Genomic DNA, 7,668 nt, shown 5'->3' on the forward strand with positions numbered 1-7,668 from the left:
AAGGCCGAGAAGCGATAACCCATATTTTCCGACTATGGCTCTTGTCCTCCTCGTCCACCGACATGCAGGTGCAACTTGCTGCGCTCGACTGTGCTTTGGAACTTTTAGTCTACGGTCACTGTTAGTCAAGAGACCTCCAGCTTGGGCGAGCACGGTGGAGTCTGTGCATGCAGAACCAGTAACACACAACAGGGAGACATCGTCTGGCACGTCTTCCACTGTCAGCACCAGAGGAAATGGAGACGCTGTGAAGGCCCAGTGACACCCAACGCAGGGAGTCGAAGAAACCTCCTGCTTTGCCGAACAAAAGGCAATCCGTGCAAGCAGAAAGTACTGGCGGAATCCAACAGGGGGCAATGTCTAGTCTCCCTGAGCTCCACCCTGGCGTGTTGGTCGTGGAGTCAGGAGAACGAAAAGAGACGCCGTGAAGGTACACCTACATCCAAATCAGGATGCCGTTCCGTGTGTCACCACGCTTCCCTGTTGTGCAGGATGAAGGGCTGTGGTAACTGAAGTGAGGAGAAGGCAAGTCGGCATCCTGGGGTGAGAGCGAGTGGCCTGTAAGAAGCAGCAGGAAATCTGTGTGGCAGATCAGCTGAAAACTGAGCCTGGCTGCCGTAAGTCCGCGAGTCCATCGGCTCGCAACATTAGTGCACAAAGCGCCCGCCAGCAGAAAAGCTAGCAATGCTTTGGAGCCTGAAAGGCTTTAAATTGGTGAGGATGAGAAAACTGGACAAGAGAGAAAACGGGAAGCCAGGTTTTGCGCTCTTTTCTGCTTTTGTACTTTTTGCTCCCCAAAGCGGGGTGAAGGCACCATTCCTGGAAGCATTCCAAGACCAGGTTGATGCGTGGAGCGGAAGGAGCAAGCCCCTGAACCATCTCCGAGTCCCAAAAATCAATTTAATATTCGGTCCCCAGATAGAGGACATACCAGATATTAAACTGATAAGAAAATGTATATATTTTTTTAATTCAAAAAAACATACTTTATTCATTAAGTTTATCATAAGCATTACAGAACATTTCGAATTGTCTTGACTGTACATTTCCGTCAGAGCTACACACTGCTTTGACTTTCTTCCATTATATTTTGATATTCTTATACACATATCACTCTTTACATTACAATTCCTTCTTAAATATTTACATTGTCATGTTTGTTTTATACATTGGAGTGTTAGCGGCCCAGACCAAGTGGGGTTTATACTGTTACCCGCCCCTCGGTGTGTATTTGCTGGAAAAACGTTACACAGTGGTCTTTCCCCCTTGGCGGTAGCTGCACCGATAAGAACAAATACTACATTTGATCTGATCCAAAAGGCCGAGAAGCGATAGCCCATATTTTCCGCCTATGGCTCTTGTCCTCCTCGTCCAGCGACATTCAGGTGCACCTTGCTGCGCTCGACTGTGCTTTGGAACTTTTAGTCTACGGTCACTGATGGTCAAGAGACCTCCAGCTTGGCCGAGCACGGTGGAGTCTGTGTATGCAGAACCAGTAAAACACAACAGGGAGACATCGTCTGTCACGCCGTCCCCTGTCATCACCAGAAGAAATGGAGACGCTGTGAAGGCCCAGTGACACCCAACGCAGGGAGTCGAAGAAACCTCCTGCTTTGCCGAACAAAGGGCAATCCGTGCAAGCAGCAAGTACTGGCGGAATCCAACAGGGGGCAATGTCTAGTCTCACTGAGCTCCACCCTGGCGTGTTGGTCGTGGACTCCGGAGAACGAAAAGAGACACAGTGAAGGTATACCTACATCCAAATCAGGATGCCGTTCCGTCTGTCGCCACGCTTCCCTGTTGTGCAGGATGAAGGGCTGTGGTAACTGAAGTGAGGAGAAGGCAAGTCGGCATCCTGGGGTGAGAGCGAGTGGCCTGTAAGAAGCAGCAGGAAATCTGTGTGGCAGATCAGCTGAAAACTGAGCCTGGCTGCCGCAAGTCCGCGAGTCCATCGGCTCGCAACATTAGTGCACGAAGTGCCCGCCAGCAGAAAAGCTAGCAATGCTTTGGAGCCTGAAAGGCCTTAAATTGGTCAGGATGAGACAACTGGACAAGAGAGAAGAGGGGCAGCCAGGTTTTGCGCCATTTTCTGCTTTTGTACTTTTTGCTCCCCAAAGCGGGGTGAAGGCACCATTCCTGGAAGCATTGCAAGACGAGGTTGATACGTGGAGCGGAAGGAGCAAGCCCCTGAACCATCTCCGAGTCCCAAAAATCAATTTAATATTCGGTCCCCAGATAGAGAACATACCAGGTATTAAACTGATAAGAACAGATACTACACTTGATCTGAACCAAAAGGCCGAGAAGCGATAGCCCATGTTTTCCGGCTATTTCCCGAGTTATCCTTTTACCCTTAATGAGCTGTTAAAACTACTTAGGACGTTCGTTCATTTTACCTGCCTGTATCCTTTCATGTACCGTTTTTGCTCTCCTAATTTCCTTAAGGTCCCAGTCCACATTGCCTCGCTGCGCCGAGGACCCGGGTTCGACCCCGGCCCCAGGTCACTAGCCGCGTGGAGTTTGCACATTCTCCCCAGTTCTGCGTGGGTCTCACCCCACAACTCAAAGATGTGGTAGGTAGGTGGATTAGCCACCATAAATTGGAAAAATAATTGACTACTCTTAATTTTAAGAACTGTGTATTTCATTTTAAAACAGAAAAGAGGCTGTCAGAGACCCCAGAGATTGTCCTACACGGTGAATCTGTGCAGTGCAGAGTCCAGGAGTCTGCAATCCGGTGTCACAGTGGTTTGCACGCTTGCCTCAGAGCGCCAGCAACCCAGGTTCAATTCCAGCCTCGGATGTCTGTCCATGTGGAGTTTGCACTTTCTCTGACACGGTTTCCTCTGGGTGCTCTGTTTTCCTCCCACAGTCCAAATATGTGCCGGTCAGGTGGATTCGCCGTGCTAAATTGCCCTTTAGGTTAGATTGGATTGCGGGAATGTGGATATGGTGGCGGTCTGGGCTTAAGTAGGTTGCTCTTTCTAAGGGCTGGTGCAGACTCGTTGGGCCGAATGACCCGCCTTCCGCACTGTAGGGATTCTATGATTCTATAAAGAATCGTAACCTACATTCGAGCCTGACGTGGGATTCCGAAACAATCCAAGGCGAATGGCACAGACAGATTGGCTTCTGAAGTACAGCTTGGGTCAGTGGGTGTGGACAGTGGTTGGGAAATCAAACACATACATGTTCGGCTGCAGGGCAGGTGCATGTGTCCGTTGGAGCACCAGGTTAGAACGGAACAGCGAAATATTGCTCCAGATTATATCTGGATGTGTTCAGCAGAGTGCACTGGGGACACGCAGATCTCGTACAGCTCAGCTTGATCTGTTTTTATGAACAATAGAGCCAAAAATGACACAGAAAAGTCAGTCCAAAGTATATCTGGACGTAGTGCACTGATGTGTGAACAGCAGTGTGGATAGGAAGGCAGAATTGTCCTTCTAAAGTTCACCAGCTTCTTCAATATAGAACAGTCGGCTGGATAGGAAAACAATGATTCTTCCTGAGTATTGCTGGATTTGGAATAGTGGAAAGTCCAGTGGGTTGGAACAGTAACCACGGTGGGATTTATGCAGTAGAGCAATTACGGTCAGAGGATCTATCCATTTCTATCTTTAAAAAAAAATCTTAATGACGTTGAAGACGTGTTTAAATTCCCTCTAACCTCCTGCAGCTCCAGAAAGACGAATCCCAGCTTCTACACACAACTGGGTTGTAGGACAGCCACATCCATCGTCACAGGGATGTGTGGGGCGGGTGGGACCATGAGGAACGAGGGCTCACCACTGCGCTATCCTTCTCCCAGTTTTACTGGTGCTTCCAGTCCCATTTTCAGTCTGTCTCACAACTGGCGTGTCCCGTCCATCGATGAACTGTTTCATCCCTGAGCTGAGGGCTTTTGGTGAATAACCCCCGGAAGAAGGTCTCAAATGCCTCGTAGACATTTTTTGGATCAGCCACTGGATTTGGTCTGCTGCTTCTAATCTGAGCTATTACCCCCGTGGCTGCCTGCTTTCTCAGCTGGTGAACCAGCAGTGGCTGGCTTTACCTCCGTGTTCGTAAAGGGCCTCCCGTGCCTGGCGGAGTTGCTGCACTGCTTCCCTCGTGGAGAGCAGGTCAAAGTCCATTTGTAGCTTTTTCCTCTCCGCCAGGAGTTCTTTGGGCGAGTCCTCAGAGTATCGCCCGTCTACCTCCAGTATGGAGTCCACAACTGTCGCCTAGCCGCCCTCTCTACCTTGTCTCTACGTGCGTTCTAGGCCATGATATCACTCCTGATCACAGCCTTCGCGGCCTCCCAGAACGTGAAGGGCGAGACTTACCCATTCTAGTTATTAATAATATAGCCATCTGTGGCCTGTGATATTTTCTTGCACAAAGCCTTATGGGCAAGTCGGGCCATGTCCAACCTCCATGTGGGGGGCGGGGTAGCAGGCATTGAGCAAAAACGCAGTAATCTGGCTGCATATTAATATGGAACCATATTGAAATGGAACAGCATTAATGTGGCTGGATATTAATATGGAACATTATTAGTATGGAGCAGTGTTAATATGGCTGCATATTAACTTGGAACCGTATTAATATGGAATAGTATTAATATGGCTGAATATTAATATGGAACAGTACTAATATGGAATAGTATTAATATGGAACCATATCTTCACAGCTCCAGGATCCCAGATTTTATTCCTAGCTTGGGTCACTCTCTTTGCGGAGCCTGCATGTTCTCCCGGTGTCTGCGTGCATTTCCTGCGGGTGCTCCGGTTTCCTCCCACAAGGCCCGAAAGGCGTGCTTGTTAGGTGAATTGGACATTCTGAATTCTCCCTCTGTGTACCCGAACAGGCGCCAGAATGTGGCGACGAAGGGCTTTTCACAGTAACTTCGTTGTTGTGTTAATGTAAGACTACTTATGACAAAGATGATTATTATTAATATGGAATGTGGCTGGATGTTAATATGGAACTGTATTACTATGGAACAGTGCTAATATGGCCGGATATTAATATGGCCAGATATTAATATGGAACAGTACTAATATGGAACAGTATTAACATGGCTGGATATTAATATGGAACAGTAATCATATAGAACAGTATTAATATGGAACACTACTAATATGGAAAAGTTATAATATGAACGAGTATTAATATGGAACAGTGTTTATCTGCTGGACATTAATATGGAACAGTACTCATTTGTAAAGGTCTTAAAATGAAGCAGCACTAATATGGAAGAGTATTAATATGGAAGAGTATTAATATGGAAGAGTATTAATATGGAAGAGTATTAATATGGCTGCATTTTAATATGGAACAGAATTAATATGGAACAGTATTAAATTGGAGCAGTATTAATATGACTGGACATTAATATGGCACCGTACTCAAATATAACAGGACTATATGGAAAAGGATTAATGTGGAAGAGTATTAACATGGAACAGTATTAATATGGAGCCGTATTAATATGGCTGCATATTAAAATGGAGCAGAATTAATATGCTGAATAGAAATATGGAACAGTATTAATTTGGCTGGATCCCACTGAGTTTCTGGAAGGGCATATACTGGCCTCGAGAAAAGTGTTTTTTTAGGTCCCCAAAGCAATTCGCTTTACATAAACATGTTTAATGTTTAAAAACATGATTTATTATCGGGCACATTTTAAGTCCGATTACAGTAGGGCACTTTTAATTGGTGTGTTACTGTAATGCTCTGTTTAAATAAGGTCTGTTTGACTGTAGGGCACTGTTTAAATACATTTGATTTACTATAAAGCACTGTTTAAAAACATTTGGTTTACTGTAGGGTGTTGTTTAAATGCATTTGACTAAACGTAGGACACTGTTTAAATGCATTTGATTTACAGTCGGGCACTGTTGAAATGCATTTAATTTACTCGAGGGCACTGTTTAAATACAGTTGATGGACTGTTGTGCGCTATTTAATTATATTTGATTTACTGCAGTGCACTGTATAAATACTTTGGATTTATTCTGGGGCACTGTTTCTGGATATTTGATTCACTGGAGGGCACTGTTTAAATGCGTTTAGTTTGCTGTAGGAAAAAGAAAGGGAGAAAGAAAGAGATAGAGAGGAATAAGAAAGAGAGAGAGACGAAAATGAACGAGAGAGAGAGAAGAAATCGAAAAGGTGAGAGAAGAAAGTAGAAAATAAAGAATAGCCCCAGCAGAACAAAGAGAAAGATAAAGGGAGATACAGACCAGGGAACAAAAATAGAGAGAGAGTTTGAACTTCAGAAAATGGCCATGGAAAATGACAGTCATTTAAAATTGGTAGACGTAATGGGAAACATACAGTTGGATGATAGTGATGAGGATAGTGAGAAAGAGCTTCAAAGTTGAAGGCTTTGTTGAAATGTATTTAAATATGTCCAAGCATTGCCAAGGTTTGACGAGAAGGAGGTAGAAGCCTTTTTCATTTAATTTGAGAAGGTGGCTAAACAAATAAAAAGGCCACAGAACATGTGGGTATTACTGATTCAAACAAAGCTGGAAGGTAGAGCTAGGGAAGTGTTTGCATCACTACCGGAGGAGGTGTCTGGGACGTATGAGGAGGTGACCAAATCCATCTTAGGTGCATATGAACTCGTGCATGAAGGTCACTGACAAATGTTTAGAAATTTAAAGAAAGAATTTGGTCATACATACATGGGGTTTGAAAGGCTCAAACAAATTAATTTTGATAGGTGGATAATGGGATTGAAAATAGACCAAACGTATGAAGCTCTCAGAGAAATTATACTTTTGGAGGAGTTTAAAATTGAATTCCTGATGCAGTAAGCACTCATGTGCAAGAACAGAGGGTTAAAATTGCGAGATTAGCAGCAAAATGGCAGATGATTATGAATTAGTTCATAAATCAAAGCTTGGTTGCCGACATCAGTTTCCGCCTGTGAGGGATGGAAACTGGGGACATGAGAAATACTCAAGTGGTAAAAGTAAAGGTGATGTGATGGGATATAATAAGGACAGTGAACCTCAGAGTAAAAATACAGGAGGGTGGAAGAGACATTAAAAGGTTCAAATGTTTTCACTGTAATAAACTAGGCCATGTAAAGTCACAGTGTTGGTGCTTGAAGAAAAGCGCTGGGAAGGCTGATGTGGTAAAACAGGATAAGACAGTCGGGGTAGTTAAAGTGGTAAAGGAAAGCCCAAAAGAAGCGAAGGAGGTGCAAAAGATTGTACACCTGATCAAGAGGTGATTGATCAAATGGTGCCAGATCTCTTTCAAGAATTTACTTGTGTTGGTAAAGGTTACTCATGTGTATCATGAGGAGCAGGTAAAGAAGTCACAATTTTAAGAGATACGGGAGCTAGTCAATCTTTAATGGTAGGAGATGAGGAGTTATGTAGTTTGGGAAGAATGCTGCCAGAAAAGGTGGTAATATGTGGAATTCAGGGTGAGAGGAGTAGTGTTCAATTATATAAGGTAAGGTTGGTAAGTCCAGTGAAGAGTGGTGAGGTGGTAGTAGGAGTAATAGAGAAACTCTCTTGTCCAGGAATACAGTTTATCTTGGGTAATGATATAGCTGAATCGCAGGTGGGAGTGATGCCCACGGTGGTTGATAATCCAGTGGGAAATCAGACAACTGAAATGTTGAAGGATTTTTCCGGATTCTGTAGTTACAAGGTCGCAAAG

At 44.6% G+C, this 7,668-nt stretch overlaps 1 non-coding gene and 1 pseudogene across 1 annotated transcript; both read right to left on the bottom strand.

The window, feature by feature from the left end:
* Positions 1-803: 803 nt before the first annotated feature.
* On the bottom strand, positions 804-984 carry LOC140397368 (U2 spliceosomal RNA; annotated as a pseudogene).
* A 1,136-nt stretch (positions 985-2,120) lies between these two features.
* LOC140397806 (U2 spliceosomal RNA) lies at positions 2,121-2,311 on the bottom strand. Its single transcript, XR_011937233.1, has one exon. It is a non-coding gene; the product is annotated as a U2 spliceosomal RNA (small nuclear RNA).
* Between the last annotated feature and the right edge of the window lie 5,357 nt (positions 2,312-7,668).

The sequence above is a fragment of the Scyliorhinus torazame genome, chromosome 20, assembly GCF_047496885.1.
Source record: "Scyliorhinus torazame isolate Kashiwa2021f chromosome 20, sScyTor2.1, whole genome shotgun sequence".
Taxonomy (NCBI): domain Eukaryota; kingdom Metazoa; phylum Chordata; class Chondrichthyes; order Carcharhiniformes; family Scyliorhinidae; genus Scyliorhinus; species Scyliorhinus torazame.